Source organism: Protopterus annectens, chromosome 15.part0, assembly GCF_019279795.1.
Source record: "Protopterus annectens isolate FY-2018-M chromosome 15.part0, PAN1.0, whole genome shotgun sequence".
NCBI lineage: Eukaryota > Metazoa > Chordata > Ceratodontiformes > Protopteridae > Protopterus > Protopterus annectens.
The window spans coordinates 468541977-468556981 of NC_056749.1; the positions used below are offsets into that span (position 1 = coordinate 468541977).

At 40.5% G+C, this 15005-nt stretch overlaps 1 long non-coding RNA gene across 1 annotated transcript; it reads right to left on the minus strand.

Moving 5' to 3' along the window:
• Positions 1-1120: 1120 nt before the first annotated feature.
• LOC122789708 lies at positions 1121-1585 on the minus strand. The gene is made up of 3 exons (XR_006362866.1): positions 1575-1585; positions 1538-1542; positions 1121-1213 (listed from the first exon to the last, which is right to left on the minus strand). It is a non-coding gene; the product is annotated as an uncharacterized LOC122789708 (long non-coding RNA).
• Positions 1586-15005: the final 13420 nt, after the last annotated feature.

Sequence of the window (15005 nt, forward strand, 5' to 3'; positions counted from 1 at the left end):
ACTTTTACTATGTCTATATATCACTGTACAAATTTCTTTTCAATGAATTTCTACTACTGATTTGATCACATAGGTTCATAGTAGGTTACTAGGCTAATGACCACAAGGACCGTTTTAAGCCTAGCTATGCATCCAAAATCTTGGATAAGTTCTAGTACCCTTGATAAGTGTAAGCAGAGGACTGGGAGATGAAACATTTACAAGCAGGGACCTGGGAGATGAACCACATATTGGTTGTCTGTGTCCATTAGAGACATAGATGCCAAGGGATGGGTTTCCTGTTCCCCATCCAATTGTTCAAGTTAAACACAAATTGGTTTATGGAGAAACTCTGCTTCACATGGATGGGGAGCCTGTTCCAGAGACAGAGTAGTCTCTGGGATACATAACTTGCTCTGTAGCATGTCCTATTTATATCACAGGCAAGGTTTAAGTCTTCTGAATGGGTAGTTCTGGTGCTAAACAAGAAACACTTGAACAGACAAATATGAAAACAACTAGGTTATGAATTACAAACTGCTATTACAATTATGTAAAATTTACTGAGCACTTTCATCCCTCAGTATCATGGGACTTCTTCAGAATACCTCACACAGAAGCAAAAAAGCCTTTAAATAAGCATCTATTGGTCACATGTACATTTAAATTATAAGAAATTGATTTTACACAAAATAAGTTAAAATGTTTAAAATAGTATAGAAATTACCAAAATATATATATATATATATATATATATATATATATATATATAAAATTAAAGCTTAAAATAATACCACTGAAGTATGTGTCCCATAAGCTAATATTTTAATTAATGCTAGAAGTTATAAGCACAACAGGAATTTACAGTGGGTTTTTTTTGCTAGTCACCACAAAAAACAGACGCCAGCAGCTCATATCCTCTCTCTTTGGTTACCCACTATCCTCATACGGTTTCTGTGTATATTATCCAGTTCTGTACTTTACCCTTCCCTGAATTAATTTCTAGCCTCACTCATAACTGCCTTTGTTAGTGCATCTGCCCTATTTTACTGTCTTCAGACTCTTACATATTATTTTTTTTTATTTTTTGCCCTGCTTTTAGCTGCTAGTAGGACCTCTCCCCCCCTCCAAAGGGCCTCTCTATTGTAGCTTATTTTAACCATACAGCACTGGGTTTGCTTCAAGTAAATCTACTTGTGTAGCTTGAGGCCGGTGTCCTTTTGTAAGCATACTTCTCATACGTTATTTCTTATTTATTTATTTCTGGTGACTATACCTTTAGAAACTTTATATCCTTGTCTCTCAAGCTAGTTTTTCACTATCATTTTCTGATTGTTTCTCTGACTTCATCTTGACTAGGGTGCTAGCCCCGCTCCGTTTGCCCTCGCTACGCTTGGGCTCACTTCGCTCCCCTACATACCCCCATTCCCACCCACCCCATTACAATTACCTTTATACCTAACTGTCCCTCCCCTTCCTGCCCCACTAGCCACTACAATTTCACTTCCTGCCTATTGCTACAACCACCTTACTAATCTGTCACTCTTGTCAACACCACTTGCTCTATACCACTGTCTCTACCTACTCTGTCTGACCATATTTTATTCCAACATGTATTATTTTCTAATATCTTCTACACTACTCCTTATTCTCTCTATCCCCACCTCTTACCACTGCAATCTCTCTGACCCACTCCTATGTTCACCAACTTCTCTCTCATACAACATACATCCAACTACTTCATCTTTTACTATTTCCTCTAATCGCTTTACTACTTCTACCTCAAGTCTATATAAACCATCCATAATACAGGTTTTTAAACCTTCCCACAAAGTTAAGTCAAAACAATGCAAACTCCATCTAGCATCTACTACACTCTCTCTCCTCACTAAAAACCTACTTTGTTCTGGAGATATCCATCCCAACTCTGGCTCCTCTTCCTCTCTCCCCACCCTCACTCTCCCCAAAACTACCTCTACACTGCCCCCATCTTACTCCTCTAACAGTCACCAACCTCAGTCACAACAATCATCTCCATCCAAATACATAACTATTTACTCATTGAATATTCTGAGTCTAGCAAATAAAGCTACTGAGCTGCACTCATGGATAGCTCTCAATACCCCTCACATCCTCTCCCTATCTGAAACCTGGCTCAAGCCACAAATCTTAAATAGTGAAATACTCCCATCGGGTTATATCATCTTCCAATCTGATAGACCTGTAAAAAAAGGGGTGGCGTGGCTATCCTCTACTCAAACAACCTTAACCTCTCACCTTACCCTTCCCCAATTCCTGACTTCCTCCCAGTTGAAATCCAATCATCATCTTTAACTGCCATCTGAATCCCAACAAAAAAAATTGCAATTGCCTCTATCTACCTTCCCCTTGGTAACAATCTGCCCATTCTTGAAAACATCCAATCCTGGTTCTCCCACAACATACCATATGAGACATTTATGCTTGGTGATATCAACATTGACTGGTCCAAACTCACAACTGACTCCCCCCAACTCAGTATTCACCTACAAGGCTTCCACCAACTTATAAAATCTCCCACTCACTTCCATAACAATTCCACCTCCAGCTCCATCATAGACTGGATCTTTACTAATTCCCCCCACCAATACCACAATCCCACCACCTTACCTGACTCCCTCAGTGGTCATCTCCCTACCACCATCTTAAGATACTACTCCCATATTCCTAAACCCCACCTTATCACAGACTGTCGAAAACTATCGACTTTCAATTCATCCCAATTTAACTCCATTCTCCACAACATAGATTGGTCCATCCTAAAACACCTCCCCCTAAACGATGCTGTAAGCACTTTCAATAGCATCTTCATGAGTACTCTAAACTCCTTAGCTCCATCTAGGAAGATCAGAATAAAATCAAATCATGCTCCCTGGCTCTCCAAGGAGACTAGGTCCCTTATGAAATGAAGAGATAGTGCTTAGAAAACCTGGATTAAAACTAAACAACCACCTCTTCTTCAAAAATACAGGCAAGTGAGGAACCTTGTAAAAACATACAACTAATGACAAAAAGTTATACTATAGCTCTGCTCAGCTTAACAACAAATCCAATCCTCGAAAAATTTTGGTCAACTTTCAACATCATCCTCTATCCTAGAAAGCCCTTTAATCCCTCCCCATACCCTAACTCTTCCTCTCAGGAAACAGCTATCCTCCTATCTCTTCCATCCAAAATCTGGTAACCTCTAAGCCAAACTCTACTTCGACACCCACCCCTCCAAGTCCCACTAACACAACTTTGCTTTCACTTGAGCCAGTTCCCATTACTTACATCAAATCTCTACTACTCAAGCTAAAACCTTGCTCTCCTTACACTGACAATCTATCTCCTACATTCCTCAAACTTGCTGCTGACTCAATTGCCTATCCTATATCTATACTAATTAATCCATCTATTCTGGAATCTACTGTCCCCACCCTTTGGAAATCATTCTTTATTATCCCTCTTCATAAAGGTGGAAACTCCACTGACCCCTCAAACTATCGACCCATTGCCATTCTGCCCCCCTCTCCAAGATATTAGAAAAATGTATTCACTCGCAGTTTCTCAATCACCTCCTCACGCACCACTTACTTACCTCTACCCAACATGGATTTCGTCCTCACCACAGCACCACCACTGCCCTCCTCTCCTTCACTCATATCATTGCAGAGGCCCTAGACAACAATAAACTCATTTCCATTCTCTTCCTAGATCTCTCCAAAGCCTTCAATATGGTCCCTCATCCTCTACTACTATCCAAACTCGCAAATCTCCACCTATCCCCCTCCTTACTTGCCTGGTTTAATAGTTACCTATCTGGCAGGGAACAATCTGTCAAATGGCTCTCATCCTCCTGACCTTTCCTTCCCATCTCCACTGGTGTTCCCCAAGGCTCCATCTTGAGACCCCTTTTCTTTAACATCTTCATCAATGATCTTTACACATCATGCAAAAAATCCTCCCTTATTCAGTATGCCGACGACTCTACACTTACATCCATCTCAAATAACATTCCTGAACTACACTCCCTGACCCAACAAGTCCTACTATCCACTGAACAATGGCGCTCTCACAATCTACTGATCCTACATCCCAAAAAGACCAAACTCCTACTTTTCCTTCCCCATTCTCTTTCTCATCACAAAACCTCCTTTTTTTATTACATCTTCTAACAATGCAACTATACAACCTGACACCCACACAAAACTCCTAGGGGTCATTATCGATGACGAACTAAAGTTCAAGCTACACATACTCCAGTGCATAAAAAAAGAAACAAACCAGAAACTAGGTCTGCTATATCGGAACAAAAAATTCCTAACCCCTGAATCTAGACTTACCCTGGGCCAGGCACTCCTTCTCCCCTCCCTCTTATACACCGCCCCAGTTCTTTCCAATATCCAGGCTTCCACCCTAAACAAACTCCAACAGACTTACCATAAAATAGCCAGATTCATTACTAACTCCTCATACAATTCACACCACTGTATTTCTTTAAACTCTCTTCAATGGCTTGAACTTCCCCAGTTTCTGCTATCTTATCAATTTCATATGCTACACTCTATTCTTTATAAAACCTCCTTCTGTCCATCTCTATCTTCCTTAGTCTCCATCTACATCCCATCCCAGACCCTCCGTACTTCTAACCAACAATTACTTGATGTCTACCACCCAAAAAGGTCAGTAGGCAAACTACTCTATAAACACTCCCTTGCCCATGCTTGAAACAAACTTCCCCTTGACTTATGTTCAATCTCCCATACCTCACACTTTAAAAATTAACTAAAAACTTATTTTCTCAATTCCATAACCTGCCCTTGCCATGACCCCACCTAGTCTTCCTTCCTTTATGTACCCTCAAAAGGTCCATACTTAGTACCTCATTACACCTCTCTCTCCAATGTGTCTACTATGCATTTGCATAATTTTATACAAACAAAAAAAAATTATTGTTGACCTAATGAACTATATCAATGTAAAATTATGTTACTAAGCTTCTTTTTAATGCAACTTTATGCATGTAACCCAACATATGTGAATATTTTTGCTATGACTGCTATTATATCAATATTGTTTAAAATTGTACTAGTTTAAAAAGGTACTACTGGAGCTTTTCTCCTCGGGTCTCCACTGAAAATGGGCCACAAGCTCAGCTGGGCAAACCCGGTTAACAAATGTCAATCAATAAATAAATAAATAATAAATATGTTCCTAAAATATGCATATCTAAGCATGTAAAATCACATTGTTTATTTATCTATTATAAGCCTTTAACTTAAGTAAACAGGAAATGGAAACCATATCATTCAGTTGAGGTATTTGGTAAGCATTATAGAACAATCAATGATTGAAATTGCGGCTCTGGATAAGTCCATTACCAAGGACTTATTTAATACATACCAGTCTCAATATTTGGAGGTATTCAATAGGGCAGATAATGAATGCAAAAGTATCAAGAATAAAAAAATAAAATAGTTTGAGTGGGATAGAGTCGACTATTCTAACAATAAAGCTTCTCTAAGTTCACCCATATCACAAGTACATAAAAATGGATATAATGTGGTCCAGAATGAACTAGTCATTAACAACAGTATGGAGAAAATCGATATCTGTGCAGTAACAGAAACCTGGTTCAAGGCTCCAGAGAGCACCCCAGCACTACCAGGACTCAACTCATACCATTCTTTTCGGCCCCAGAACTCAGACCGGAATACTAAAGGTGGGGGAGTATCCATTTTCATCAAGAATACCCACACCTCCAGGTTAGTGGCACTACACGAGGCAGCGGAGACCATCCATGTGCAACTAACAGTAGGTAAAACTGCTTTTCAGTTCATAGCCTGCTACAGATCACCCACCTTGTCTCAGAACCCCCCACTCGGCATTCCTGAGAACATTGGGGAATATGAAGGTCTCACCAAACACCATGATATTGGGGGATTTCAACTACCCAAACATTGACTGGGAAAACTACTCAAGTCCCAACTCTTTTGTCCAATGGTTCCGGGAGTTTATAAACTCAAATGCCATGGAACAACTGGTCACCACTCCCACAAAAGGGGACAACATATTGGACTTGGTCATCACCAACATGGGGGCTCAATGTTCCACACCAGAGGTAAATCCCTCGTTGGTAAGATCAGACCATAAACTTATAACAATGGACATCCACATCCCGACCCCACCCCCAGCCAATGAAACCACTGTGAAAAATTTCTCAAAAGCAAACTTCACACTTCTCAAGACCAAGGTGGAAAGTTTCAAAGCCCCTGGGCTAATGGAAAATGCTACCCAAACCGCAGAATCATTCCTTTACAAATGCACTCTATGTGCACCTACAGGAATGCATGGATCGTGCCATCCAAAGTAAAACCAAGACTCACTCCTCCAAAAACAGGAGACCAGTCTGGTGGACCCCAGCCATAAATAAGCTATATAACAGAAGGAGGAAACTATTACATGACAAGAACAAATTCCCAAAAAGGGAAGACATACTTGATCAGTACTAGCAAGAAACTTCGATCCCTCATAAAATCATCAAAGGCTAGCTTCGAAAGAAAAATCGCCAAAGACTCTAAAGATAATTACAAGGCGTTCTTTAGCTACATCAAGAATCTGGGTGGCAGCTCTCAGATCTGCTCTGAGCTGGTGCAAAATGGCACAAAATACACTGAACCCACTGACATTGCCAACATCCTGGTGGACAGGTTCAGTGCAAACTTTACCCCCCTCCTTCCTCCCCAAAAAGGCCTGTGTCTATTCCAGAAGAATGCAGTCCCCCAGACATCACAGACACACAGGTGAAAGCAGCCCTCTCCAAAGGAAAAAACACAGCATCAATGGGACCGGATGTTATCACAGGCTGCATCTTACATGAGCTCCAAAACGAACTAAACCCCCACATAAATTCACTGTTCCAACTCAGCCTTACCACAGGTTATGTACCCAAAAAATGGCGTACAGCAACAGTGATCCCACTCCACAAAGGTGGTACTACAACAGATGCCAGGAACTATCGCCCTATAAGCCTGACTAGCCTGGTCTGCAAGGCTATGGAGCGATTCATCATGGATCTCATAAACAAAGACATTGGGTACCTCCAAACACTGGTCCCCACCCAATTCGGCTTTGTTAAGGGCAGATCTTGCCTCTTAAACCTAGTTGAATTCTTCGAAACAGTTACCAAAGCCTTAGATGAGGGAAAGGTAGTCCGCACAGCCTACCTAGACCTCGCAAAGGCCTTCGACACAATACCCCACTCTGGCATCATAAATAAGCTTACCAGCTTAAATATCAACCCATATGTCACAAGATGGGTTGCAAACTGGCTCAGGGATAGAACTCACATGGTCAGAGTCGCGGGTGCCATGTCCGACTCTAAACCAGTTACAAGTGGCGTCCCACAGGGATTGGTCCTGGGACCCCTCTTGTTCGGTATATACTTCTCTGAGGTACAGGCAAACATGGGAGGACTGTGGCTGACCAAGTTCACAGATGATTGCAAACTGGGAGCCATAATCGATTCTCCGGCTGACACAGGTATCCTCCAGAAGGGCCTTACAGAGATGAATACCTGGTTTCAGAACCATGGCCTCAAGCTAAATGCAAAAAAATGCATAGTCATCCCCTTTGGGAAAAATAAAGTGCTCACAAACTACCATATAGGAGGTAATCCACTAATTACGGAAGAAGTAATTAGGGATCTGGGGACCCAAGTAGATAGTAACCTCTCCTTTGACAATCACATTGCCAAAGTGGTTAGAAAAACCTTCTATATAGCCCACCTAATCACAAAAGGGTTCACATCTAGATTAAGAGAAGTCATTGTGCCCCTCTACTCATCGCTCATCAGGCCCATAATTGAGTACAATGCCCCATTTGGGATGTACCTTACCAGACACCTGCAACAGCTGGAGAGACCTCAAATATACTTCACCAAGAGGATTGTGGGCCTCAAACAGATGCCCTATGCAGCTTGACTAAAGAAACTTCAGCTCTACTCAGTTGCTTACTGCCTACTCAGAGGCGATCTCTGCCTGACGTACAAGGCCATGTCTAACCCGGAATTGTTGGACATGGTCCACCTCAAGAAAACCAGATCCATTAGAGCTACACGCTCCAGGGATTTAAACCTTAGCACAACAATAAATAGGACATGCTGGAGGGATAGATTCATATCCCAAAGGCTTCCCGCGCTCTGGAATAGAATCCCAGTCCATGTTAGGCAGAGCCCCTCGCTGACCCTTTTCAAGAGAAATCTTGATGAGTGGAAGGGAAATCGTAAATTTGCACCTAGGATCACTTCTATGGCCCTGCTGGACAGAGGGTCAGGAATCTAGTCTAAAAGGGAGGCGAAAGCCAACACATTCTGGCTAGGCTTATAAATGCCCTAAGGCAGATGGCCTAGTACCTACCTATGAACATATGAACAATGGTGGCATTATTCAATACAAAGAAGCGGACTCTCTAGAATTTCCTCTGCTTCAACATTCAGAACGTTTGAAAACCAGGAAGAACAATTTTCATTTTCCACAGACTGTGGATCAGCATTGGGAGAACATTACTATGTCACCCTACAACTCCTCTTGACTTCGGAAAAACAAACACTGGACCAACAAGAGATGGTGAGCAGCCTTTGAGAATTTAATGGATTGGGCAATACACTGTTTAATACAGTTCCTAATTACGTTACTTTTTTGTGTATAATTATAGCAGTTATGATGTTATTACTGCACATGCTGATTTTTTCAGCAAAGGCTTCACCTTTGTTCAGACTAAAAGCCTGAACATACTCAATATTTTCAGCAATTTTAAATTATTTATCAAGAAACTGAATTGCAAACTATTTTTTAATGACAAAGAAAATGTTACTGTAACAGCCAGGGGGCTTAATAGTTGAAAGAAGTCCAGTACCTTCAACCCTCCATTACATTCGGCATTACATGGATTTAAACAGGTTTGTGAACTATGTCTTAGACATACATTTTCAATCAGCTATCTGGGAGAGATTTCAATGTCACTAGAGAACAAAACGCATTAATTGACAATATAAGGTCTAGTACTAACATAAGAATTATAAAACCAGATAAAGGGTGGTCATTATGAAAAAACTGATTATATTCAAAAAATGTTTAACTTGTTCTTTGATGAAGCTTATGAAGAAACTTCACTTAGTGAAGTTCAAATAGCACCCCACAAGATCGACATGTCTATATATAATATGCTTATGCAGGGTCAATTAACCTCTGATCAATATAACTACTTACATAACAGCAGGATTCAATAAACGTCATGTAGCGAGTTTGTGTTTGCAGGGTGAGCACCAGCACTACTTAAATATTCATGCTGCACACCACATTTAAATGCAAACAAATGTGCATGTGTTTATGGCAGGCAAAAGTGTTGGTGGCCAGTAAACCATGAAGGGTAACAAGGTTAGCGAACTTGTTACCCTTACTGCAATCTAGGTTAGTGGGATTGAGCAGAATGCCACATTGATTACCAGGGTTTATCATATGGTAATGTATATGTTCCAAACACAGTACAGGACAGTGTATACAGTGCATAGTAGTGTGAAAACCCATTCAAGCCATTCTGTACAAAAGCTGGGTAAATGATCTGTAAGGGTACATGTACTGCCATTTAAAATAAACAGTTGGGAAGTGTTTATATTGCATAGGGACACATAGATGAATTGTAGGAATGAACACAAGGAAATAGGACAGGTGAAACATTGTAATGTACAGCAGATAAGGGCATGTCAATTAAAGACAGTTGTAGCAAAAACACTAATAACATATCAATATGGTACAGTACAGACTTCCCAGTAAAAATGTATATTATGTGACTCTCGGACAAGGTGACATAATGGAGAAGATATGCCTTTGCGAGATAAGCATCCTGACATGAACAATGGAGAGGGCATCTACCAGGGATGTAATATACAACTGGGGTTGGGTGCATATTGTGAAGCTGTGCAAACTGATATGCCTGAATAAGAGTGTAATGTCAGCAGAGGTCTCTAAAAAGTGGGACACAGTTACAGGACCATGGACAACAGTAGAAGAAGCACATACAGTCATGGACAATAACAACCCAGACAATATACAGAATATTTATTACTTAGCACCTCGGCTATTCAGCCTTCAAGGAGTAGGAGGAGGTTTTTTTTTCCATCTGTATTACAGCCTTACACTTACTTCTACTGCCACAGGTATAGTTAAATGACAGTTGCGTAATTCCCTATTCATTCTTAAGTTGTGTGTGTTAACCGTCAAGCAATGCCACTTAGTGTGTTTGCGCAGTGCCCAAAAGAATTAACAGAATGTATCAATTTAAAATTATTGACTGCCTGCATCCTGTCTGTAGGTGTTGGGGAAGCTTGCTAGTGCCACATAATGTTGCTTATCGGTGTTGAATGATGGAAAGCAAAAACTGCAAGAATGCATCATTTTTGATCTTTACATTGTTTATGCCCTATTTGCAGATGTTCTGTCTACTTCCTGTGTGGGCCACTAGTACAGGTCTGAGCACTGCTAAGCCTTGCATAAATGAGATAAGCACAGCTAAACCTGACATTCATTGCATTTCTCCATTTCCCTTCTTTACGTTAACACACGCCACACAAGCACTGGTATTTTTAAAAGTAAATAAAATGGGAAAATGAGTTAAAATGAAGAAAAAAACTCTAAAATCTTCTTCTTCTTTTGGCTTTTCCCTTTTAGGGGTCGCCACAGCAAAACTCCGGTCTGCTAATGATTGGCAGTAGATTTTTTTATGGGTGCTGAGGTGCCAGCTCGACACCCAACCTTCAACAAAGGCACGCACATTCTATGCATGTCTTTTGAACGCCACTCAACCACGGGGAGGACATGCAGACTCCACACAGCAGGCGCTCTAGCCGAGAATCAAATGGGAGAACCTCTTGCTGTGAGGCAACAACGGTACTACTGCACCAAATAAACACTACAAAATATGTTAGTATGCGTGAAATATTTTTACACTGGAACTGAACCTTCACTCTAACGAGCCATAAAAACACAGTAAGGGTGTTGAAATAGTTTTACACTGGATTTGAACTCTCACTCTAATGAGCCTTAAAAACACAGTAAGGGTGTCTTACCCCTCTTTGCCACACAAACAACTTTGCAGAAGAGAACTGATATTGTGCATACAACCAACTGCATCATTATTCATGGTACTAAAAGCATATGACAGTTGTTTGTACATGTATTAATTTCAGATGTAGTGCACTGAGTGATCACACAACCTTTTATGACTGTTGCTTGCAAAAATGCAGCTCTGTCTTATCTCTGTGTTTGTTGCTCATTCTTGTCTTGTCTGACCAGTAATGTGAGATATCCAGTTTGTAAGGCATTCTGTATCATTGTCCTTAAAATGTATGAGGATACTAAATGGTAATAATATACAGCCATGAACAAATGAAGGGGAGGTTGGAAATTACTGAAAAGAAACTATGAAATGTGTGCTGCTTACATTTAAAATCTTGATACAATTACTTCTACACATTATAAGTCTGACCTGGCTGGGACACCCACTAGAGGTATGGCAGTCTGAATTGATGTGTTTTCCTTCTCCCTACTAGTGATCATTCACAGTTGGAATCCATTATCATAAACAATGAGGGAGTGCCTGTAGTATATTTACATCTGATACATGGAGCCAAGTAAGTGGGATTCAGCCTTTCTAATGAGTTCACACCATATTTGCATATTCACCATGCTCATAGCTCTGAATCTACTTCATAAAAAGGGAACCATGTAGCTAAGGAACCTGAAGGTGAGGAGACTTGTTTATGTGGACATCACAGAAGAGGATATTGCTTTGGAATATATCTGCACAGAAGACTACTGAGCTTGATAAGGTATGCTTGCATTTTTTAGCTATATACTGCATATGCTGAAATGTCATTAAGAAAAATCTGTTTGTAGATTTTATATATATATATATATATATATATATATATATATATATATATATATATTATATATAGATTAGTGAATGGTACTTTTTTATCTGTATGCATTTCTTAGAAGTGTATTGATGGCATGGGCATGTTTGTCAGAGCATTTCACTTTCTCAAATGCACAGCCTTATTATTTGTCATCACAAGTGCTTATGTTACAACTGTTTTTCTCTGTACACTCTTCTATTGTTATTTCTGTAAAATGTAAATATCCTATATTGTCAGTAATGCAGGGGTTTTAACCTTCTAGGATGAACCATGCACACCTATAGGGGTGTGCTGGCCCCAGGTAGACATAACTGGCAATAGCATAAAATGGAATGTTGTGTTAAATCTGTGTACATTTCAGTTTATTTGATAGCACTTCACTGATGGTTTGCTAGCAAAATGTGTCATTTGCCTGTTCTTTTGGGAGTGGGGGAGCAAAGTTGCATTTCTGTTTTGACATAATCAAGATTTTTGCTATTGTTACTCTCCTTGTTTTGGAGTCAGTCTTGCTTTGTGTGTGATTGTAATAAGTTACAACCACACAATTCCTTTTTTTTTAATGTTTGAATATCTTGACTGTTTTATGTTCTCCAGTGGGTAATGGCAAAATGCTACCTTTATGTGTTTTATCAAAACAGGACTTTTAGTTATGTGATACTTATGTGTATTATCCTTCTGCTGTGCTTTATATCACCTAGAACTATGGCACTGAGGAGTCCCAATCCCCGAACCCCCTCCCCTTCAGTGACCTTGAGAGCGAGGACATTATGGAAGCTTTTAGGCAACATGGTTCTTTTCTGCCTGAGAGTGGATCTAGAAATATGTCAGGCAGAATGCAAATTTAGCAGCAGGTAGTTGCTAATGTGAATGCAGTAGGTAGCCACAGGACATATGATCAGGTGCATCATAGGGCCACTGACATGATTTCAACTGCACAGAGAAGAGTAACTGCAGTGGCCCATGAACAGATGGGTACTGGGGGCGGCACCTGGCACACAGCCATCACTAACAGCAAATGAAGAGTTCCCATCCACTGTCAGGGCTCTAGGCAGCTCACTGTAAAGTGTACAACAGCATGTTATTGACATTGGTGCTACTGTTTCAGGGAGAACAAGTATATCCCAAGATGATCTTCCAGGTAGGCTTATCTATCTCAGTTGTTAAACACTTCTTCTATAATAAAATATTGACAATGGTACTTAAGTTCTGTTTAACATTAAATTTGTTTCTGGGGGAAAGTTGTAGATTGATACAGTTAACAACACATTCTGTTTGATTATACATGGGCTTAATGTGGACTTGTCATCCAAGTTCTTGTTAAAAGTATCATTAATCGACATATAAAGGACAAAAAGTTTTACCCCCCCCGTGTTACTGTTAATTGTGATGGTAGTGGTCTTACCTTTTGCCTAACTTCTTCCTGGACCGTCATCCATGGGAAGCATAGCATCATCTGCACATGGTAAGTCATATTTTGTCAGTAGTGATGAGCAGTTCAAAGAACTATTTATATTACCCATATGCCTGATGTGGGTGTCAGGACTGTTGAGTATACTGCTTATTGTCTGTAACAGTGGCACCACTGTTAGTTTGTTAGCATACATTAGACTATAGTAGGGTAGCTACTGATTTCTTTTCTGTGCTTGTTGCTTATTATCACAGGTGATCCTGACAGTGGAAGTGTAGGGCTCTTACCACTAATGTCAGAGTATCTGCAGACTCTGATGATGATGGTGGCCAAACAGAGGCACAGTCATGGGGTGCAGAATTTGAATCTGATACTGAGGTTGACATTCAGCCATCGTGGCACATGCTTAGGGAAGTGTGGTTACTATTGCTTCACTGCCTGTTGACTCTAACCATAGCCAAAGTGTGGTTGAGGTATCATGCAGGAGGGTTGTTAAGGGTGCTTGGTGGAGGCCTGTTGTCTATCTTCCACCTGATCCAGGTGCATCTTCCTGTGTCACGCGACATATGTTTAGGGCTGTCTAGGTGGTACAGGCATGTTGCTATAGGTCCTCCCAAGAAATGCTTAGGGTTGTAGATGTGGCATAGGCTAACATGCATGATTGCCTCCACTATTTTGCCAATTCAATGGATCAGATGAATGACACATTGGAACAAGCAGTGTCTGTGATGGAATGTCTGCTGGGAGGGGGACAGCATGCTTGTGGGTGTAGGTCAACGGTTGGCAGATGTGTCCATGCCCGATGATTCTCCCATAGTGGCACTACTTCCATTGCTTGAGTGATTGAGGTGTCCACACCCAGATGAGGCAGGCCATGGGGTCATTATCCTGGGTGTCCTTGTGAGGGGGGCTTATCCAGCAGACATCAGTCACATTCAGGTAGTAGCAGTGCATCTGACCATGGGTGTGGACATGCCAGTGCAACTCCTAGCAGAGCCAGTTCTCATGGTTGGGTATGATTTTCTTTATATGAATGCCTGCATGGTTTTCTTTCTTGCACTCACTCACTGACCTTTTGCATCAGATTAAGCTTCCTGCCCCCACCCACCCACAACACCCTGTACAAATGATAACTGTGCCAAATACTTGTATTCTATATTTTGGATTCAGGGATACATAACATTTGTGTCGGATGCTCATGGTGCATAGCTGACTTAGTGCTTAGTATATCTGCATTTGTGATGTTGTTTTGCTAATTGAATTTTTGACATATTTTGGTCTTAGAAAGTTAGTTAATAGAATCAAACCTTTTTTGCATCAGTATTTTTAATAATCTTCTAACTGTTGTGAAGTCTGAAACTGAAATGTGTTTCATTACTTTCCAACCTCTCTCTCTAATGATTTTTCAGTACAAAAGTATGATGTCAAACTGAGGACATTCAGTGACTATCATTAGTTTTAAGATGTATAAATGTGTGAATCTTTGATGCCTGAGGCCTAGTACTTGATAAAGGACACATGTATTCATAACAAGTCTCTGCTGTCACGTTAGTCATTTCTGTACAAATCACCCATCTTTTACTTGCTTACATTACCAAGTAACAACATGCAAGGATTCTT